Source organism: Ovis aries, chromosome 20 (genome assembly GCF_016772045.2).
Source record: "Ovis aries strain OAR_USU_Benz2616 breed Rambouillet chromosome 20, ARS-UI_Ramb_v3.0, whole genome shotgun sequence".
NCBI lineage: Eukaryota > Metazoa > Chordata > Mammalia > Artiodactyla > Bovidae > Ovis > Ovis aries.
The window spans coordinates 17,212,468-17,235,606 of NC_056073.1; the positions used below are offsets into that span (position 1 = coordinate 17,212,468).

General features: G+C 52.0%; 1 long non-coding RNA gene across 1 annotated transcript; it reads right to left on the minus strand.

Moving 5' to 3' along the window:
• Positions 1–337: 337 nt before the first annotated feature.
• Positions 338–5,722, minus strand: LOC114109665 (uncharacterized). Its single transcript, XR_003586275.3, has 2 exons — positions 4,532–5,722; positions 338–464 (listed from the first exon to the last, which is right to left on the minus strand). It is a non-coding gene; the product is annotated as an uncharacterized LOC114109665 (long non-coding RNA).
• Between the last annotated feature and the right edge of the window lie 17,417 nt (positions 5,723–23,139).

Consider the following 23,139-nt stretch of genomic DNA (forward strand, 5'->3'; position numbering starts at 1 on the left):
GTGAAGTATTAATCGTTCAGTTGTGTTTCTGACTCTTTGTGACCCCTTGGACTATAGCCTGCCAGCCTCCTCTGTCCATGGGATTCTCCAGGCAAGAATACTGGAGTGGGATACTTCTTCAGGGGATCTTCCCTACCCAGGGATTGAACCCGGGTCTCCTGAATTGCAGGTGTATTCTTTACCTTCTGAGCCACCAGGGAAGCAGGATATTTGTTCTATGTATTTGTTCTATGTCACCAGAGGCGACCACAGAGAGGACTCCAGCTGTCCACCTGTCTGGCTGTCCCTAAGGACTGCATGACTCCATACCTCTGTGTCAGCAAGAAGTGCTCATGCCTTTCCAGCTGAAGTTTATTGCCTCATTGGTCCTGCAATGGAGGAAATTCATATTTTTGTGCTGAAGTCCCAGGCAGTTTACGAAGTTACAGTTTACACATGGGGTATCTTCTTGGTGCATCAATTTCCTAGAAGATATTAGGAGAAAAATTATGATTCACCTTATAAGTAACTTAAGACATTTAAATATATATACTAACAGATATGTATAGCTATATCCTGGAGTAGAATGCAAAGCTCGCATATGTTTGGAGCTAAAAGATTAGATGTCAATGAAATTTGACCATTGTGTCAGGAAGCATTGGCCTGCCATACTCCCTGACTTGGATGACAGTTGGAGGAAAACACTGGAGAAACCTTGAGTCAATCTACGCAGGTGAGGAGCATTAACTCCTGACAGTTCAGGAAGGCTACCTGGAGGAGGCAGCATTTCAGGGAGCTTCTTGGAGAGAGGGGAGGAAGAAACGAACAGGTTGGAAGAAGGGCATGGCTGGAGCTCTGTAAAGCCTGCAGCAGGAATATAAGCTAGACAATGTCTTTCTTGCCCTTGGCTTATGAATTTGAGAAAGTCCCCAAAGATCCCTCCAATACACACCACTACCCTCGTCCACACCCTTGAGGCCAGACCACTGGCCCTTAGCCCGTCTTCCTGGAGCAGCTGGTGCAAGATTGCAACACCAAAGCCCTTGTCTTGGCTTTAGAGGCTGCTGCTGAGTCACTATCGCAGAGGTAGCCGCTGACCACCCAGGCAGTTGCCCCAGTGTTCTGCCATTTCCTCCAGCCTATAGGCTCTGCTTCCAGCCTTAGGGGCTTCCCTGGTGGCTCAGATGGTAAAGCGTCTGCCTGCAATTCAGGAGACCCAGGTTAGATCCCTGGGTTGGGAAGATCAGCTGGAGAAGGAAATGGCAACCCACTCCAGTACTCTTGGCTGGAAAATCCCATGGATGGAGGAGCCTTGTAGGCTATAGCCCATGGGGTCATAGAGACTCAGACATGACTGAGTGACTTCCAGCCTTAGAGAGATCCTTGTAAGGTCAGGAACAGGCTTGGGGAAGGAGAAATTCTCTCTCTGTTTCTCCTGTAAAGTCTGTCTGGCAGACTGCCCTTTACCCTTCTCACCCCTCCCCCTCCCCAGTGGCTGCCAAGAGATTGGGTACAGAGCAGAGAGACCACGGGAGGGGCACTCTGCCCAGTGGTGAGAGTGCCGCAGGGCCTGAGCCCTGGGTCCTCTGTTCTGTAGCCTGGCTATCAGAGAGGGGATCATGAGCCTCAGATGCCACCAGCTTCTTGGCAGAGGGGCTGTTCTTTCTCCTTGGCAACTGGGCCAGTGATGCCCTGGGGGCACTGAGCATCCTCTCCAGGTAGGAGGATTGACCTTTGCTTCTGTTCATCCCACCCTAGGGAGGTAGCACGGAGGACTTGCTGACTACATGGACTATTTGGAAATTTGTTATTTACCACCATTGCATACTAAGTGTCCAGACAGTGCCATCCACATAGTAGGTGCTCAGTACGTATTTATAGTATAAATAAAGGAGCCTGACTCTGGATTTGAATGCCCTTGGTAGATACTGTGGGACTTGCTTCATTCTGTAAAACGATGACAGTCGTAGAACCTACTTCCTAGAACTGACATATATAAAACCTTGAGACAGTCCCCAGTATATGCTAAGCACTCAATAAGTGTTTACTGTTATCTTAAACCCCTCACCTTATTTTCCAGTCTCTCCTGCCCCATGAAAGGCTCTCTGTTCTCCTCTGAGCCGCTGCAGGAGATGTGGTCGATAGCAACGGGGACCAGCTGGGCCTGGCATTTGCCACCTTTGGGGCCTAGGACAGTGTCCAGACCAGGCATGTGTGGGGCCCTTTTCCTTTCTCTGCCCTTCACATGCCTGCGAAGTGTGGTTCGAACACACGTCAACAGAGTCTTGCTTGGTGTGAAGGGCAGGAGGGGCCTGCAGATCATGAGGTTGACAGTCAAGGGTTCCCCCTTTGGATCACTATTTTTTTTCCCTGAAAGAATGATCTTTCTAAGCCAGAAAGAAGACCCTGTCATGCCCTTGCTTACAGTCCCTCCACGGTTCTCTGTCTCCAGCAGCATAAGCCCAGGACGCTGCAGGGGCCCGAGCAGCTCCCAGCCCTCTGCTCCCCCCGCCTCTCCATCTTGTCTCTAGATGTTAGTCTTGGGCTCCACAAGCCAGTCACCCCAGACGACCTACCCTCCCCAGCTGGCCCGCAGGCTCCCACAGTATAAAGCATATGCTCTCCAGAGAGAGTCTGGCCTGGCCGCCACACAAATGAGATGGCCTCAGCGCTGCCTGGAAAGCCCATCCCCTCCCCTGCTCCCCCGACCTCATTTATTATTTTCTTTCAAGGTTCAGCTCAAACATTAACTCCTTTAAGTAGCGTTGACTGACTCCTGCATCCTTCACGTACTTCCTTCTCAGCGTCTAACTGATGAGGGCGTGTGCTTCCTTTCAACAAGGCACATAAACGCCACCGGTTTCCCCCACTGGATGGGTAACTTTTTCATTTTTTTTCGGAAGAAGTTCTTTATTTTATTTTGGCCACGCAGCACGTGGGATCTTAGTTCCCCGACCAGGGATGGAACCCACGTCCCCTGCAGTGGAAGGGTGGAGTCTTAACCACCGGCCCGCCTGGGAAGTCCCTGGATGGGCAACTTCTTTGTGGGCCAGTATCTCTGGTGCTTAACTTGGGACTTTCAGCGTGACGAGCCCAGGGAAAACTTGTGGGAGGAAAATGAACAGATTTCTTGGGGTGTGTAATTACTGGTACACATCAAAGCTGAGAGTGGCTGTACCACGGGAGGGTGTGGGCCCTGCTGATGGGCTGGGACGCATTTGGGAGCATGGGTAGTTGGTGGGAAGGGTCAGGCGACTCTGGGCTGGGGCTGGCAGTCTGGGAGCTGGAAGGCCCAGGCTTCTTGTCTCCTGCCCGCTTCCTGGAAGCCTTGTCGGGGCCTCTGTCTGCCAGGCAGCGATTAGGGGTCAGATGGATCATTGTCTCTCTCCTTGTATGAAGGAACTGACGCTCTCACTTTTAACCTCTGGCATGGGTGGCTGTTCCAAGCAGTAGGCACTGAGTGACCTCCAGACATAGGCTTCTGCCCTTAGGGCTCTCAGCTCAGGTGTGGATCAGAAGAGGGTGAACACCTTGGAAGATGATATTATCCAGCCCCTGGCCTCCATGCAGGCCTAGACTGAGAGTGGTCCTCCCTTCACTGGAAAAACTTCTGCAGAGGGAGGTTCTCTAAGGCCTTTTCTCCACCTCTCAACACCACGCTCTTGCTGGGCTGAGCCTTTCCATCTCATTTGTGTGGTGGTCAGGCCAGCCTCTCTCTAGAGAGCATAAAAATTGTGGTTATTTATTTATCCTAATGATTTTTAAATTTGTATTCATTAATAACCATTTATCATGTCTCTGTGTATGTGCTCAGTTGCTTCAGTCACGTCTGACTCTTTTGCAACCCCATGGACTGCAGCCCGCCAGGCTCCTCTGAGCATGGGATTTCCCAGGCAAGAATACTGGAGTGGGTTGTCATGTCCTCCTTCAGGGGATCTTCTTGACCCAGGGATCGAACCCGTCCTCTCCTACATTGCAGGCGGGTTCTTTACCACTGAGCCACCTGGAAAGCCCTTATCATGCTTCTACCATAGCTAATTTTTATTGAATATTTATAAGGTGCTGAATACATGGATTTTCTGGCTTTTGCTGTTTATTTTTTGGCTGCATGGTGAGGCATTTGGGATCTTTGTTCCTTGACTAGAGATTGAACCCATGTCTCCTGTAGTGGAAGTGTGGATTTCTAACCACTGGACAACCAGGGAAGCCTCGGGACAATTTAAATAGTTGGGGACATATGCTGTGGGTTCAGACGGTGGTCAAATCCCAGCTGTGCCACTTGTTAGCTGTGATGTTGGGCACGTTCCTTCATGGCTGGGTGCCTCAGTTTCCTTATCTGCACAATGGGGATAATACAGGGTTGTTGGTAGTTGGTAAGGTTGTGGTGGCGATTAAGTGAGTTAATGCATGAAAAGCTGTTAGAGGAGCACCTGGCATGTCGTAAAATGCTCAGTTCACATGAGCTGTGCTTATTACACAGCCGCTGCCTTCCTGTTCCAGATCTGGCCCGTTTTGCACCCTCCCTGTTTGTCATTCACGTCCACACACTTACCTCACTAGACCAATTCAATCTGACAGACATTTCCTTGCTGTGCTCTCTGTGTGAGGTCTGAGCCGTCCTGTGCCAGGCATTGACGGAGGAACAGATGTGTTAAGTTGGAGTTCCTGCCCTTAGGATGCTGTGAATCCCCTGGACACATGAGGCTGGAGACAGAGGATGAATAAGACAGGTTTCTGCCCCCAAGAAACTCACAGTCCAGATGGGAGGCTGATGTGGAAACAGACCTGGCAGAAAAATAAAAGGGCCACTGAATATAGAAGCTACAGCTACTTTTTCTGCTTTCGAGGAATGTACTATGTTTCATCTTGAGGAAGTGGTTCTTTTGTGGGGAAATACAGCAATGGGACCTTTGGGTGAGACAGGCCTGGCCTTGAATAGGTGAAGATGAGGTCAAGAGGGAAAGTTTTGCATGTTATCAGATGTTGAGGAAAGTGGCTTCACAGAGGCAACCCAGCAGAGGTTCAGTGGGTGAGGACCAGCAAAGACATCTCTAGGTCGAATGAAATCTCATCTTTTTAATTTTATTTTTTAAATTTTGGCCATGGCATGCAGCTTGCAGGGTCTCAGTTCCCCAACCAGGGCATTAAATCTGGGCCATAGCAGTGAAAGTACAGAATCCTAACCTCCAGACCACCAGGGAACTTCCAATGAGTGTCATCTGGATTTAAAAATTTTATTTTCCTCGGTAGGTAATATATTTGCATATTTCAAAATTTTAAGTGTATGAAGGCGTAAATGATGAAGAATGTGCCCTTGCCCCTGCCCTCCATCACTAAGCTTACCACCAGGCTCACGTAACTGCCGGGGGACGAGCTGGGAATCAAAACCTAGGAGTCTGGAGCTTCGGGTCTGGAGTCTGTGCTCTGAACCTCCCCGTGTTTCCTGGCTTCACAGGTGAGGGGCAGAGCCCAGAGAGGCAGTCACACCGCACATTGATGTCAAAACCTAGGGGGCTAGAAGCCAGGACCGCACTGAGGACCCTTCCGCTAGCATATTGCCTCAGTTTGCCTGATGAGCCCAAAGTGGGGCGGGGTGGTGTGAGGAAAGGGTCAGCAGGCGTGCAGTTCTGAGATGGCGGTTTGTTCTGGGCAGTGGTGGTGGGGACAGCCTGGTGTCTGGAGACATGCTAAACAAACTGCTGTTACAGGCTGAACTGGGCTGTGCCCCCAAAGACCCCTGCTGTGGACTCAAGAAATATATCTGACTCTTAGTGCCCTTTCAACTGTGGTTTGTCCACTTGGTGGCTTTTCTGTGACCCAGACTAACGCCTTGCCCTGTCCTCAAGCCCACCAGGTAACTCTCTCTTTCTCCCCAGCTGTCATCAGTAGCATCATTTTACCACATAAGCAGGATTCATCATGTTTTGGGGGTGGGGGACATTTTTAAAATTTTATTTTGACGTGCACACTGCTATATTTATCTGTTATTTATTTATTTTCAGCTGTGCTGAGTCTTCGTTGCTGCACGCGGGCTTTCTCTGCTTGTGGAGAGTGAGGGCTACTCTCTAGCTGCAGTGCACAGGCCTCTCATTGTGGTGGCTTTTCTTGTTGCGGAGCACAGGATCTAGGTGCGAGGGCTTTCCGTAGTTGCAGCACAGGGGTGCGTTAGTTGTGGCACGCAGGCTTAATTGCTCCGCAGCATGTGAAATCCTCCTGGACCAGGGATCAAAGCCTTGTCCCTTGCATTGGCAGGCAGATTCTTACCCACTGCGCCACCAGGGAAGTCTGATAGGGGGAGGTTACTCAAGGAAACAAAGGAACCACAGGCAGGTGAGAACTGTATATGGTGAGGACTCCATAAATGCTCTCGGTGGTTCCCTGTCCAGGTCTGATGAAAGTGATTTGGGGATCAAGGGTGATGGCATCGAGACACTCTGACCTCTTTCAGAATGGGGCACTTTCAACAACTGTCACAGTTAGGCTAGGGAGCGCCCCTCCTTGCTGTTCCTCGCACCCCCTCTCCTCTCCCTCAGTCACAGCCCCGGCATCTCTCTGCTGCAGCGTTGCGCCCACTGGTGAGTCTGTCTCAGAGAGAGATCAGCTCCCCTCCAGCTGAAGACTGCGGGCAGGGCAGTGTCTCCCCTGCCCCCACCACGCCCTGCCATGGCTCGGCTCCTGTTGGCCTCTCCCAGGCCCTGTGAACACCTTGAGAGCATCTCAGCCTCCCAGCCTCTGACATAGTGCCTGGCACTAGCTGTGTGCTACGTGAGTGCTAAATCGCTTCAATATTGTCTGATTCTTTGTGACCCCATGGACTGTAGCCCACCAGGTTTCCCTGTCCATGGAATTTTCCAGACAAGATTACTGGAGAGGGTTGCCATGCCCTCCTCCAGGGGATCTTCCCAACCCCAGGGATTGAACCCACGTCTCCTGCATTGGCAGGTAGGTTCTTCACCACTCAAGCCACCTGGGAAACCACTCATTAAAGCCCATGGCACCAAGAAGTGAGTCTACCAGCCTGCCAGTCTCTTTTGAGGAACTCTGAGTCTGCCTAGCTTCTCTAAGTCTGGCCCTAGCAGAGCATCACCTTCCTTCTATCCAGCCTGCTTTTTTTTTTTTTTAAGCCACTTTCTTGAGGTGTAATTCACATACCACACAACTCACCCACTTAAAGTGAGGATTCGATGGTTTAGTCTAGTTGCAGAGTTGTGTAACCATCCCCACAAGCAGTTTTAGAACATTTCCATCACTAGCCCACCCATCTTTTGGCTGCACCCATCTTCCTTAGCTTTCAAACACCCACAGTTTTCCTCAACTTAAAAGAAAAAAAGCCTCCTTTGACCCTGCTCTGCACTCTCTGGCCATTGTGCAATATGTTTCCCTCTTTCCGTGACTAAGCTTCTTGAATGAGCGGTTCACACCCACTGCCTTCATTTTCTCAGATTCAATAAACATTTTTTAAAAAGCATCTATGAGGTACTATGCCAGAAGTTTTCATATACATCATCTCATTTAATCCTCATAAACATTTTGTGAGCTGGGAATTATTATCTCTATTTTAGACGTGAGAAATACAAGGAAAGTGACTTGCCCCAGGGCTTTGGCCGGGATCTGGTTCCAGGTTCGTGTGAATCCAGAGTGGGTGCTCTGCTCTACTGCCTGCCATCAAGGCCAGCTGCACAGTCCAACTGCTGACCTTCTTACTCATCATGTGGTCTGGGTGTCTGTACCTCCCAGCACCCCTCTGATGACCTTGCTGCGCCAATCAGATTGATGACCAGTACTGTCTCTTCTTCCAGCCTTAGTTCAAGCTCTTCCTTCCACCTGGCATCCTTTTCTTTCTTATTTTCTATCTGAAAATCTGATAATCCTTTTTTTTTTCTTTTTCCCTTCTTAGATCTGGCTCAGCTCTACTCTCTCCTTGGGAACGCCCTATATTTTTGGTTGAGCCTTGGAGAAGGGGTTGACAGAGGATGAATTGGTTGGATGGCATCACCAGCTCAATGGACATGAGTTTGAGCAAACTCCAGAAGATAGTGGAGGACAGGGAAACCTGGCGTGCTGCGCGGTCCATGGGGTCGCAGAGTCGGACATGACTGAGCGGCTGAACGACAAGAACCTGCTTTTGAGGGCTATGACTTGCTTTGTTTGTTATCTAACAGCTTGCTGTTCTTATTGAAATGGCTGTGACTGTAGTTTTAAATTTCCTGGGACTCTGAAACCACATTGGTATACTGCAACCCACACTTTGCTGTATTATTATTATTATCATTTTAAAGTACCTCATCAGGTACAAGATCAGCTGGCACTTTAAAAAAGTAATTTTTATTTTTGTTTTTACCATACCACATTCACGTGCCGCATGGCATGAGGGAGTTTCCTTCTCCAACCAGGGACTGAACCCACATCTCCTGCAGTGGAAGTGTGAAGTCTTAACCACTGGACCACCAGGGAAGTCCCACCTTGCTGTATTATAATGGAACAGGTGCTCAGTGTTTTAGCAGAAAGGAAAGAAGGAGAGAATAAAGGGAGGGAGGGATAGAGGAAGAGAGGGAAGAGGGAGGCTTTGGGGGTTGATACAATGGTAGCGACAGTAGATGACCCAGGAGATATGCACAGAGAGGTGTTTTCAATCGTGAAATCTAACAAAATAAAACTGGCATCCTAGTGAAGAGTCCTCACATACATGTGCCCAATGAGTACTATTTGTATTATTCAATGACCTCTGCCCTGACCCCATTCCTGGAGATGGTATTTGTGCCCTCCTCTGGGTAAGAAGTCTTGCAAGCAGGGACCATGTCTGTCCCTGATCACTTTCCTGGACTCAGCACAGGATTTGATACATGGCAGACTTCCAAAACTGCTTAGCAAAAAAGTAGGTTTACTGTTGCTCATCTGAATCCCTCAAGATGTGTTCCATAGATGTCTTCGGGATATGTACCAGCTCAGCCACCTCACTCAAGAAATACTAATTAAGCACCTACTGTGTGCCCAGCATAGTTCTAGGCACTTGGGATTTGACAGTGAACAAACAGATAGGTTTGCCTGCCCACATGGAACTGGCACTCTAGTGGTTGAGAGAGATGACAAAGAAGAAAACACAAAAATTAGTAAATTTGGGGGTATATTAGAGACCGAGAAGGACTTTGGAAATTAAGAGTTGAATAGGATAAGGGGAGAGGATTGAGAGTGCTGATAGAAGATTGGTTACAGAAGTATATTGTTGGGTCAAAGTAGGCTAACTGAGTGGTGAGATTTAGGATCAAAACCTGAAGGAGGTAAGGATATTTGGGGGCAAAGAATTCAAGGCAAAGAAAACAGCAGAAGTAAAGGCCCTGAGGCAGAAAAGTGTTTGAGGCCAGTGTGGCTGGAGCAGAGGGAAGGGGAGGGTGATAGGAGGGGAGGGAGGGGGCAGAGGGCTGGAAGCCATTGTGAGCCTCTGACTTTTACTCCAAGTGGGAAGTAACACTGGTGTGTGTTGAACAGAGGACGGATGAGTTTGTCTTGAAAAGCATCAACTCTAACTCTGGTGACTGTGTAGAGAGTAGACTGTAGGGTCCAAGAGCAGAAGGAGGGAGATCTGTGAGAGGCCCCTGAAGTAAACCAGGAGAGAGGGGAAGGCAGCTTGGTGGTTGGGAGTCATAGGGCTTGAATGTATTTTGAGGGTAGAGCCAACAGGACTTCTTGATGACTGAAGGTGAGATGAAGGGAAGTGTCAATGGTGGCACTGAGCCATTCGTTTGAAGGAAGGAGTTGCTGTTAGCTGTGGTGGGGAAGCTATGAGTGAAGTGCCTTTGGAGGGAAAGATCAAGGGTTTGGTTTGGACATGTTGAGTTTGAGTCCCTAGCGGGCACCTAGGGGGCGCTGATGCATAGGCAGTTGATTACTCAGGTCTAGAATCCTGTGCTCTGGCTTGACTGGAGTCTGCTCTTTACCACCTGTGTAAGGCTGCTTCCAGGTACAGAGGGTTCTGGTCCCACAGACCAGGTCTGCACAGTGTGCAGGGTAACTCTGTTTCTGAGGCTTAGTTTCCTCACTTGCAAGACTGGCATAAATAACACACGTTTGGGGGGTTGCTGCGGGAGGTCAAATGAGATAGCTGACGCCTGGCACAAAAGAAGCAATGAAATGGTCATGAAAAAATAACAAGGAGCCAACCTGGATTGGCTCCTGTGGAAAGAAAAGTGAAAGCGTTAGCTGCTCAGTCACGTCCGACTCTGTGGGACCCTATGGACTGTAGCCCACCAGTCTCTTCTGTCCGTGGAATTCTCCAGGCAAGAACAGTGGAGTGGGTAGCCATTCCCTTCTCCAGGAGATCTTCCTGACACAGGGATCAAACCCGGGGTCTCCTGCATTGCAGGCAGACTGCTTACCATCTGAGCCACCAGGGAAGCCCTGGCTCCTGGGGACCGGTCTTCAAACGGGTTAAGGGGGTGTGGAATAAGGGGTGGGGAGAGGAAAGGCTAAGAATGAGGTCAGAGCCCAGGGGTGGGGGTGAGGGGATGTGATTTCATTGTTCCAGGGGGACTGGAGCTTGTCGACCAGCAGGAAAGGGTGGGTGTAGGGCCATCCAACTGCAGGTGCTCGGATCAGTTTCTTGGCTTGGGACTGAGCAGCTCTGAGTGTCCCAGCCAGGATGACGACAGGCAGGGCAGGCTGTGCTGTGGCCTGGGGACACGGTCCTTACGCAGCAGCACCCACAGGAGATATTAACCAGTCCTTGGCCTTTTCAAGCCCACATCTTTTAAGAGAAGAATCCAGAATTTCCTCGGCTTTTCTTCCAGGCACAGCACATGGCTTGTTGTGTGGCAGGGGTTTAATGAATGTCAGCATGTGTCCTCTCCATATCTATAGAACGGTGGCGAAGAAACCATAGTTTCCAGAATTTCTGTGATGATGACATGTCGTATCTTTGCAGCGGTGCTGATTTTTAACCCCTAGGACAACTGAGTCTCAGAGATGTTCAATAACCTCCCCACGGTCACATTTACTATGGGATAGAGGGAGATTTGGGGGCAGTCTCCCTCGGCAGAAGGTCTTCAGCAAGTTTAGAAAGTGAGGAGGGCAGAACTGGGCAGAGTGGAAGGAGGGTCAGGCTCCATCTGGGCAGGGCCTGGCTTTCATAGTGGGTCCAGGCAAGGTGGGGGAGTGAGTGAACTGGATGAAGCTACAGTGAGTGAGACCAGAAAGTGGGGCAGGGTGTGGAGTCAGGGGAAGGCATCCCATGCAGTTTCCTGCGGTTCTTAGAGAGGGGGCAGGCAGTGATCTTGGGTGTAAACCAAACCAGTGAACCCTCTGGCGAGGGCAGTGCCATCCTCCCATTGCACAGCTGGGGCTGCTTAGACCTGGTGAGGGTAAGGACCTTGCTCAAAAGTCACATGGACCAACAGTGAAGGAGCCAGGATTGTGACCCAGCTCTGCTCAACCACAAAGGCTGCCCTCTGTCCACTACACGATGTGGTTGCTGTCATGACCTCCAGGCAACAGGGGGATAGACAATATCGGATGACTTTTTGCAGATTTCTTCCAGTAGAAACATTCTCTCCGTCTCTGTCCCCGGTCTCCCTCCACACTCTCCCCTGCCTCCTCCCTCTCTCTTTCCTCCTCATTACTCAACCCCTAGTAACCCCGAGGGCAGGCAGACTGTCTGCACGGTTGAGGGAGGAGCAGACCAGCTCTTCTGGGTGACACACATGCACCCTTTGCAGCCTGCCCACCTCCCTCCCACCTCACCCACACGGTGGGGAGGCCCCCCTCCCCCACCGCCCACTCTGCAGGCATCCATGGCTGAGGGGGTCTTTCCCAGAATTAGCCACCAAGAACAGCTGGAGCAGGGAGGGGGAGGTGCGAGAAGGGATGGAGGCTAACAGCTTCCAGATGTGCCAGGGCACGAGAGAGCCGAAGGAGCCTCCTGCAGTGGCTGGAGGCTGGGAGGAGCTGGCCTCTGTGTCCCAGACTTCAGGACTGCCAAGGCAGCTGGGCAGATCCCTACTCAAGAGCTTCATGCAAATCCATGTGAGCAGGGCAAGGAAGACTTCTGTGCTGCACCTGCAGGGAAAACCCCTGTGGCCCAGCTGCTTACTATGCCTTTAAAAATTTTTTTAATTAACATCCAACTGTTACTTTATTTTGTTTTTAGGCTGTACCATGCGGCATGCAGGATCTTAGTTCTCTGATCAGGGATCAAACCCATGGCTCCTGCACTGTGAGCTCAGAGTCTTAACCACTGAGTCACCAGCGAAATCCCTGATTATTACTTCATTTATATCACTAAGCTTAAATGACTTGGAAGAGACAAATGAGCGGTTCTATCCTATTTCGGGAAAAGTTTCCAATAAATGCTGGTTATGTGGTGACAGGTAACTAGGAATGGTGACATCTTTGGGTCGAGACTGACGATGAAGCATGGGCTCTGGTGCTATGGTTCATCTCCAGCAAGGCTCTGGAGATGACGACCAATGCCAGTCACGCAAACATGGAGCCTCTAGGGCTGGTCCCAAATTTGCATCTCTTCCCCAAAGCTAACAAATCCATATAATAACTGAGGCTTTAAAAAAAGTTTTAAAATGAAGCCCAAATAAGATTAAAACTATACTCTTGATACACTTTCCCTTCCAAAATTTACATAAGCACACTTTTTCTCTACTAATATTAATCCTGATACTATCGACCTTGGCTATACTGCCAGTGGTGGAGGCAGAGATCAGGGGCTGAATTCTAAGCACTTGGAATTGAATCCCAATTCAGCCACTTACCAGCTAGGGAACCCAAGGCACACTGCTCAGCTCTCTTGGCCATGCAATGGTTTCTGTTTCATGAAGCTATTATTAGAGTTGAATAAGTTAATCTATGCAAAACACTTGACGTGGTGCCTGGCATGTAGTACATTTTTACCATTCAGAAAACACCTACCTTGTTTCAGAAGCTGTGCCATTTTACCCTTGCAACCTGGAAATTAACTATGAGTACCCCCATTTTTATGAGCAGAAGTTGAGGATCAGAGAGGCTGAATGACCGTCCAGGGTCACATGGGTCAACATGAACCCAGACCTATTAGACCCTAAAATCCAGGCTCATTATACTGGGCCCCTCCCTGGTTTTTGTTGCTATTGTTACTATGTTTCAATTAGTAGTGAAGGTTCCAAGACCTGTTAGGGGCTGGGTTGCATCATTTTCAATCCGGCTCACCTAAAGAGAGGACCCTGTCAGAAAAATGGGCAATAGCTCAAGGGTTCAGAGGGGCCCTGGGAGGGGAAGCCAAGGGCCCTAGAGGGGCACTAAGAACAGGAGATTTCAGGACGTGGGAGGAGCAGGGTGGGGAGGGGGGCTGGGAGGCTGGGGACAGGAGATCCAGAGGTTGGGAGGAGTCCAGGTTGCCCCGAGGTGCCCTCAGAGTGCCCCCAGCCCTCTGAGCAAAGCCCCTGGGCCTGCTGGCCGCTCTTCCTCCTGGTGTGTGTGTTTCTTGCTTTGCCAGGGCTGCTCCGCTTCTGCACGTCTTCTCTTTGGCTGGGGCGGAGTGGTGGAGGGTCTCCAGAATTCCCCTTTGTGGGATGGAGGGGACAGGAGGAGGAGGACCAAGACTGAGGGGGCTGGAGCCGGCCAGCAAGGAGGCCCGCCACTGGCCCGGCTCCCAGGGCCTGGGCCCGAAGAGGGAGCTGCCTGCCCCTCGCTATTCCCTCCCCCTGCCCCCCAGGGCTCCTTGGCTGCTGAGCCTGCCAGCTGGGCCCCCGCCAAGCCAAACAGCTGCCAGGGGGAGAGGAAGAAGCATTTCCGAGCAGAGAGGCCCCTGTGGGCTCCAACTCAAACCTAGAATCCCCCTTTCTCACCGCCAAGTGAAAAGGAGAGTCTGTGCACATGCACACAGGCATGCATGCATGGCACCAGGGAGCCCGGCCGGGGGCTGAGGGCCGGGCTGGCCGCAGGATGGGGGCGGGGCAGCGTGTCTGGGTGCTGGCCTGGGAGGTAGAGGGGGACCGGGGCCATGATCCTGCCAAGTGGGAGGGTGGTTGGGGAGTTAGGTTTGGCAGAGGTTGGGGAGGGGTTCAGTGGTTTAATACCCCCAGCCCCCCAAATCTATACCCGAGACCTCACTGTGTGATCTTATTTGGAAATAGGGTCTTTGCATATATCATTAAGGTAGAGATTGAGATGAGATCATGCTGGATTAGGCTGGGCCCTAAATCCAACGAGAGTGTTCTTAGAAGCAGAAATGAACATACAGAAACCCCTGGGAGGTTTGTATGTGAAGATGTGAGAGAGAAGGGAGAAGAAGGCCACGAGAGGAAGTGCATGAAGCTGGAAGCAGAGATACAAGCCCGGAGCCAGGGAACGCCTTAAGCCACTGGAACCTGGAGGAGACAAGGGAGGACTCCTTGCTAGAGCCTTCGGAGGGAGCCTGACCCTGTGGACACCTTGCCTCCAGACTTCTGGCCTCCAGAATGGCAATGTAACGCATATCTGTTGTGTTAGGCCACCAAGTTTGTGGTAATTTGTGATGGCAGTTCTAGAAAATAGATAAAAGGAAGCATATGGCAAAGGGGTTGGTGGGGCCAGGGGTTGATAAGAAAGCGTGTAAAGCGGAATGAAAAATGAAAAAGCTCTGTTATTCATCATACTACTCTCCTGTGCCAGGCACATTTGAAGATACTTATCTCATTCTTCACAAGGACCCTGCCGGGAAGAATTGATTCCCATTCTATAGAGAGATTCAGACCTAAGTTTGTTCCACGAAGTTGGGATTCCCGTATCGGATCCTCCGTCTCTGAAGCCTGGCCTCTTCCCACCTTCTCTCAAGGGAAGCTCAGCAATTTCTGGGCTGGAGGATACATGCTTCAAGTTGGAGGGAAGTTCTCCCAGGGCCCAGGAGGGGAACACGCCATGCCTCACGGGGGAACTGGGCGAGGAGTCATTACCTCATTGCTCTGGGGCCCTCTGTGACTAAATGTCCTGGACACTCTTTACTCACCACTGTCCCTGGAGTCCTCGGGGACACGTCTGAGGGTCTGGTTGCATCCCCAGCTTTAGGGACGGAAGAGAGACACCCCTGTTCACCTCCTGCACGCTGCTTCAGCCACCATTGTACCTCCGCTGTCGTCACCTTCCAGCAACGCCATCACTTCTGCTGTCACCGCCAGCCCTCCGTCACCACCACCATCACCTCTACCTCCGTGAGCACCGTCACCATGACCACCATCAACACCAGCTCCACCCCCACCCCCACCACTGAGACTGCTAGGATGACCGCAACAGCCACGGCCATGTTCTCACCTCCATCGCCTCCCCTCTACCCCTTCCACCATCACCACCACGATGGCCGATCACTATGTGACATACTGGAGAGGTCAGGGGCAGGAAGGGGACTCGGGGGAGACTTCCTGTGCCGGGACAGCTCAGCCAAACCTAGCAGGGGAGGACTTGGATATACTTGGTATATATCTGGCTGACAGATGGCCTCGGTAGTGGAGGGAACCCAAAATTCAACCTTGCAGGGAGGGGAGGTGAGCCTGCCTGGCAGCTGTAAATCCAGAGTGGGACACAGGCTGTCTTCATGGGCGTGGGTTCAGGCGGGTGGAGGTTATTTGAGCGACACGTCCCGGCCCTGCCTGGCTCGTGCTCATCTCGAGGGGATGCGGATTTTGGCGGGTCCCTGGCTCCCGGCCACCTGCCTGGCCTGGCCGTGATAGTGAGGTCATGAGAGTAGCTGTACCCAGAGTCCTGGGGGGTGGAGTGGGAAGGAGGGCCCGCCCTGGCTGGGAGAGAAAGGCCTCTCTCCTCAGGCTGACCCTACCAGAAATGATGAGGTAAGCCCTCTTACTAGTTTTTTTACACATAGGTTAAAAATTTGTTTTAATTAAAAAGATATTTTAAATTATCATTTGATTTTTGGCTGTGCTGCTTCTTCGGTATTGCAGGTAGGCTTTCTCTAGCTGTGGCGACTGGGGACTGCTCTAGTTGAAGTGCGTGGCTTCTCATTATGGTGGCTTCACTTGTTGCGGAGCCCAGGCTCCAGGCGCGAGCGCTCAGAAGTTGCAGCTCACAGACTCTAGAGCTCGGGCTCAGTATTGTGGCTTATAGGCCTAGTTGCCTCACAGCATGTGGAGTCTTCCCAGACCAAGGATTGAACCTGCGTCCCCCACACTGGCAGGTGGGCTTTTAACCCCTGGACCACCAGGGGAGTCTGATGTACGCAGTCCTGACACTTCATTCCTCCAGACTCCACTCCCCTCTGCCTGCCCCTCAGTGGCTCTGGGTGCTGCGGGTGCTGCGGGTGTTCTCTGCCATGGGCTTGGAGTTTCTCTTCCCCAGGAGACCCTGGCTGGTCATGTGGTTCAGTCACCTGGGGAAATAGAGGGACCAGAAGGCTGTGTTCTGGGGGCAGAGAGAGAACTGACTATTGGAGAGAGTTATCTCATTTCTCCACTCAGCTGGGCAGCCCTTCCTGCCATCTTAGGCCAAATGTGTATGGTGGTCGGGGAGGACGGCAGAATGTTCCAGAAGTTCAGGTCACAGCTGCTCCCCTCACCTCTTGTCTGCAGGCCCAGCCAACCTCAACTGCCTTTAAGGACGGGGCTGGCCCGTTCTGGGAACAGCCTCTCAATCCTTCCAAGCCCCTAAACTGCCCAAATGCCTGGCTAATCCCACCATCTAGGATCGCACTTGAGAGCTTCTGGAAGTGGGAAACAATACTATCGCGGGATGTGTTTATCTCTGCATCAGGCGTGAGAGCCGGGCAGACAGGCTGGCGACTGGAGAGGCTGAGGGGCCACTGAATCCCAGAGACCGAGGAGTGGAGGGCGGGGTGGGTGAGAGCCTCGGGAAGGGCCCAGGCTCTCCCCACGCCCTGGGAAGTGGGTGTGATTGGAGCTCCCTGCGGCTCGCTCCTGCAAATCACTCCTCAGGGGAAGGCTCTTGCTGGGTTGGGAAAGACTCTGGCAAGACGAGGGGATCTTTTGATGGCGATTCAGTAGCGAGAGCCAGTGTTCACTGAGTGCCTGCTACGTGTCAGGCCCTTTCCAAGCACTCAATATGTGTCCTGATGGAGCTCCCCCACATCACTGTAAGATGAGTACAATCACTGCTATATCCGTATTTTGCAGGTAGCATCCTCTGTGACTGGGGGCAAACCTTTGCTCTCTGGCCTCAGTTTCCTCATCTGCTCTCTGCAGTCATCCGACTCAACCTGCTGCTCCCCGAAGGTTTTTCCAGGTGACATTTGGAGTCAAGCTACCTGTTTGGAACGTTTCCTGTTTCTGGGGCCTCCCTGGGATTAGCCTGGTCCTGGTAGTGGCTGGGGGTGGAGAGAAGACAGTGCCCGGGAAGGCCCCTGTGTGGCTCTTATATGGCTTCATGGCAGTGCCCCTTTGACTGTGCTCTATCAAGAGGAGCAGGGCCATCACAGATCAGAGACAATAGCCGAATGTGCCTGTTCACTCACAGACCCCGTCTGGGTGTGGGTGTGGGGGTGAGGAGGGTCTGCTGGGATCCAGTTCCCACCAACCCTGGATTCCCCCTGGCCTCCCCTGACTGTGTCCCCTTCCCCGTCAAAGGCAGTGGTAGGGACCCGGCAGACCCTTAGCTGTCACTCCCTTCCCATCTCATGCTCTCCTCCAGCCCTCAGAGCACCCAGTGGGCGGCATCTCAAATTATCCTCCTCACCCCACCCCGCCACACACCCCAGAGCCTTTCTATTTATCCTGGAGGTGCTTACTCAGTGCCCACTCTGTGCCAGGTACCCTTCCAGGTATAGGAGGAAAGGGACAGATAAAACTTGATCCTTGCCCTAAGGAGGTCACAGCCTAGTGGGGTTTAATCCCAAACCAGTCCCCCATCCCTTACCCTCCATACTTCACCTCTTGGACACATCCTCATGTGTTTGGGAGATCAACGAGGGTGGAGGACAGAAGTGGAGAGGGGAATTCTCTGGAGTCTGGAGGTCAGAGAAAATCTGGAGCACCGGAGCAAGCACTAAGAACTGGAGACAGTAGACCCTGGAGGGGCACACCTGGCCTGTGGACCCATTTTTTCTCATGGCTACCTGGGGCTGATACCTGATGGGAAGATGCTGGTGAGTGCCATCTTCCTCTTTGCTGGAGGAGACTCTCAGCTATATATGAGCCTGTTTGTTGAGCTGGAATTCTGAGACCCATTGAGGCTAAATTAGCGAGGCTGAGGAACCTTGTTTTTATGCTAGATGGCCATGGCCTTAGCAACAGATCAGCAGTTCTACTATTAATACTAAAGAAGAAGAGATGGATAGAAGTCTATGACATAAGGTCTTAGCTGGGTGAGAGACGGGGGCAATGAAGACTGAAAAGGGTTTCGGAGAGAGGGACTTGCATGCGTGGAGGCACTCAGGCGGACAGGGCATTGAGAATGACTCATTGACTCCCAGCTTCTGGTCTGATCAGCTGGGTGACTGACGGCTGCATTTGCTGAGCTGAGGCACCCTGAAGGAGGAGCAGGCTTTTTTTCCCTCTTCCAAACACTTACCTTGAAACATTTACTTATTTATGGCTGCACTGGGTCTTGGCTGCTGCTCCCGGGCTTTTTCTAGTTGTGGAGAGTGAGGGCTACTCTCTAGGTGTAGCGGGCAGGCTTCTTGTTGCAGTGGCTTCTCTTATTGCAGAGCTCAGTAGATGTGATGCATGGGCCCAGCTACCCCATGCCATGTGGGATTTTAGTTCCTTGACCAGGGATAGAACCCACATCCCCTGCACTGAAAGGCAGATTGTTAACCACTGGACCTTGAGGGAAGTCCAAAGGAGCGGATGTGGGGATCAGCACAAGTTCAGCGTTGGACAGTTGAGTTGAGGGGCCTATGAATCATCTACGTAGTAAGGCTCCTGGAGATATGGATCTGGCCTCAGGAGACGAGCCTGGGTTGTACGTCTATATTGGAAATTGTAGGCTTGTCAGCTGGAGGCTTCCCAGGTGGCACTAGTGGTAAAGAACCTGTCCGACGATGCAGGAGACACAAGAGACGTGGGTTCGATCCCTGGGTTGGGAAAATCCCCTGGAGTAGGAAATGGTAACCCATTCCATAGTCTTGTCTGGAAAATTCCATGGACAGAGAGGAACCTGGTGGGCCACAGTCCATGGGGCTGCAAAAAGAGTCAGACATGAGTGAGCACACACACACACACAGGCATGTTAGCGGCAACTGCAGTCATCACGGGAGGGAATGAGAAGGCCCAGGGAGCAGCTAAAAGTGAGAAGAGGAAACACTAAAGGCACAACCCTGAGAACCCTCATTTTGTGGCCTCCTGGTCCTTATTTCCCTTTGGGGATAGTCTCTCTACCATCTTGTAGGTGATATATCAGATAATCTCCTCTCATTCTAGAGTTTTAGAAGGATTTCTAGAGGCCTGTCCTGTCAGACCCTCCCTCGCACCTGCATGGGACAGCCTAGCGGTGGCCTTGTGAGCTGGGCTCAGCTGACCAGACTCTGCCTTGTGACTGGGTATCTTGAGTGTCCTAACACTAGCATGGAAGAGGCCTTTGGAATCCAGCCAAGTAATTTATGTCTCATTTCCAGTCTCCCAGTCCAACCCCTGAGCTACTTCCTCAATATTTTTCTAATAAATGCTATTGGTGGTGGAGGTGGGGGGGAGCCTTATAAATGCCAGAGTTGGTTTCTGTTACAAATAAAAAGGAGCCAGCAAAGGAAAATGAGCTGGACGGGACTTCAGAGAGGCCAGAGGAAAACTAGGGGAGTGGAGTTTCGTAAAAAATAAGCAAAAGAGTATATATATCTTGAAGGAAGGAGTAGCCAGTGGGGTCAATTTTTATTAAAAAAAATGTCCAGTATGTTTAAATAAGCATAGGAGGAACAGGCAGGAAGGAGACACAGCTGTTAACAATGATTAACCATAGGGGGGAGGTTCAGATAGATCTCTGTTTTAAAGGAAGGAACCTAACTCATACTTGCTCAAGACAAGAACAACAAAGAAGTCACTTATTGGCTTATGGTCACTGAAGAGTCCACAAGTGGACCTGTCTTTGGCACAGCAGGAATAATGTCATCAGGACTGGTCTCTGCTCCCCTGCACCGGGTTCCTTCTCAGGCAGCTTCTGACAGACGCACACCCAGTTAGCAACTCCAGAGCAGACAACTATTAATATTCTCCTTCCCAGGGGCTTCAGTAAAATCCCAGCATTGGCTTTATCGGCCTGGTTTGGTTCATATGTGACTTCCTGAACCAATTAGGACATGTTGGCACTTGAGTGGCCAGGCCTGAATCACATGTCTCCCCCTGGAGATGGGGGCGGAGGTGAGTCATCTCCATCTAAGTCATTTCTTTCGAGGGCTCAGAAGAAATATAGACACGATGATCAGAAGAAGGAGTGGGTCCTGGGCACAGAAATCAAAATCTGTAGCCCAATTTACCAGGAGGAACGGTATTAGAACTGGTTAGATTTGGGTTCCCTGGGCCATCCCTGGAGGTCAGGGGCCAAGGCCCCCTGGAGGCACATTTCCCTAAAGCAATGGGTACTGGGCAGACCTGGAACATGAAGGTGGTCCTGGTGGTGGGGAGACGTGAGAATAATAAAATAGCTTAATGGATAAGTGAAGTTAGAGACTTGGATTTGAATCCAGGCTCTGCAGCTCGCTACCTTTTTACTTATCAGTTTCATTTCTAGAAACTGGGTTAATGTCAGAGGAAGAAATAGTGCCTACTTCTTAGGATTCTTATGAGACTCAAAGGGAATAATCTACACAAAGGTTTAGCTGTGTTCCTGGAAGATGGTGAGTGCTCAGTGAATGTCTGCCATTATTACAGTGTTCTTAGGGGTGTCCTATGCCCTCGAGAGGGAGGCAGGCAGTCTTTGAAGCCCCCTTCCTTGTGCCATCAGAGTCTCCCTGGTTCAGGGCTCAGAATTCACTCATGCACTCTATCACAGCCCAGCCAGATCCCAGCCCAGCCAGATCCTAGCTGCAGAGTACACCCCGACAGGGCTGGGTGGAGGCACTGGGGGAGATGCTGGAGGGTCAGAGACTGGGGAGGAGAAGGTGGGTGAGGAGAGTGAGGTGGACCAGGAAGGCAAGGAATAAGGGGAGGGGTGATTTTGGGCAGAACCAGCAGGGGTCACTGCAGATCTAGGTAACCTCAGGGAGGTCCCCGGGCCACGCAAGGGCCCTCTCACATTACTACTTGCCTTCGCAACCATCATCGCTGGGATGCAGTGCTCTGGCCAGCTCTGGGCAGAGGGGTTGGGGTTTGACTCATGTAGTTGCGTCCACCCTTGTGCCCTACAGGGCCTGCCATCTCTCTTCCCATGGCAGACCTTCACGGTTGGGTGTGTGCCTGGCTTCCCGCCTCCGCTGGACCTGAGTTCCCACAGTCCCTAGAGAGTGGCTCTGGAGATGCTTCCCTATAGAGAGTTCTGCATCCAAACGTGTTTCCTCATCTCTCTCCTCCTCCCAGAAGGTCTCAGCCCATACTAGCACGTTAGAGGCTCAGAGAGGTCCTGCAGGCAGGAAAAAGTGTCAGACTGTTCAGCGCAGGTTTCCGATGCTGATTGCAGCCCTTTCACCACATGGCACACTTAGGGAAACACTGGTTTCAGGCACCATCCTGGGCGGAGGGTAAACGCCCCAGGGAAAGTTAAGCCCATCCCCGCTTCTATCACAAAGTATTAATAATATGCAACCATATGTTTGTTCCCATGGATGGAGGAGCTTGGTGGGCTGCAGTCCATGGAGTCGCTAAGAGTCAGACACGACTGAGTGACTTCACTTTCACTTTTCACTTTCATGCATTGGAGAAGGAAAAGGTGACCCCTCCAGTGTTCTTGCCTGGAGAATCCCGGGGACGGGGGAGCCTGGTGGGCTGCTGTCTATGGGGTCGCACAGAGTCAGACACGACTGAAGTGACTTAGCAGCAGCAGCAGCAGCAGGTTTGCTATAGAGAAAGGAAAAAAAAATAAAAGTGCAAGGAAGAAAATTGCCTCCCTCATCTCCTGATCCTTAGAGTCACTTCAAAAAGCTCTGGTCACTGCCCTCCCTCTTCCCAGGGAGGAGGTGACCATGGGGTTCCCCTCAAGGCACACCCACTTCTATTGAGGGGGAAGCCCTATCCGGAGAAGGGCCCTTTTAGCGGTCATCGCATCCAACCCTCTGTCTCCACCCTGCATAATTCATGCCTCCCTTTCTCAGAGATCTTCCTAGGGGGAAGGAGGATGGTGGTGGGGTTTCAGAGGGTGCTGAGTGGCATCGAGGGGAGGGAGTCTCAGGTTCATGAGGGTGGAAGGAGATCTTCCTTTCTAGGTGGGGAGACAGGCTCTGAGGGGACATGGCTTACAGGGGTTTCGCCGTGAGCCGGTGGCGGCGCCCGCAGAGCCCTGGCTCCCGGCTGGGTGTCTTCCCCACGGCTCCCCCAACTGCTCTCCACACCAGAGCTTGTAGAGGGGCCTGTGCCCTCCCTGCACGGCTGCAGTTTCCTTTGCGGGGCTGTCGGGCCACCCGGGGAGTGTGGGTGCCGGGGGCGCGCACCACGGTTGTGTAACAGGCTCTGGGCTGTGCGCGCGCTCGGTAACCTGATGCAACAGGGAAGTTGCGGTCCCGGTCCCGTGAGCCGGGGTGTGGGCTCTTGGCTCCCGGCCCAAACCACAAGGAATATTTGGCTTGCGGCTGCGGAGGCCAGGCGTGGGGGGCCGCAGACTTGTCTACGTCAGGGCTTGTCCGTCCCTGGGGTGCCCACATCCTGGTCCCTGTGGGCACAAGGCTTGAAATGGGGCTGCCGGGTCAGCTGATGCTACGGGTGTTGGGGGGGGGGGGTTGGTGCGGAGAGGAGGGCCTTGCTCCATCCTCATCCTGTTTGCCAGGATGCCTGTTGTGGTGGGGGTGGGGCAGGTGGGGCTTTCTCCTGTGGTTCCATCCCTTCCTGGTTGTAATTACGCGCCCCGCCACCCCCCCCCCCGCCCCCAATCCTGGAGCCCTCACCTCAGTTCGTGCCTCACTCCCTCCGCCCTCCTGAGTCTCCCAGTTCTGCTAGCCACCGCACCCCCCCCCCCCCCCCCCCCCCCCCCCCCCCGCTCCCGCCCCATAGTCTTTTCTAAAGGCTCCTCGCTCCCTTTGAGGAGAAGCAGAATGGAGGAAGATAAAAAAGAATAGCCGCTTGCTGGGCAGGCCAGGTTTTAACTGCCACTGCCATTTCTGAA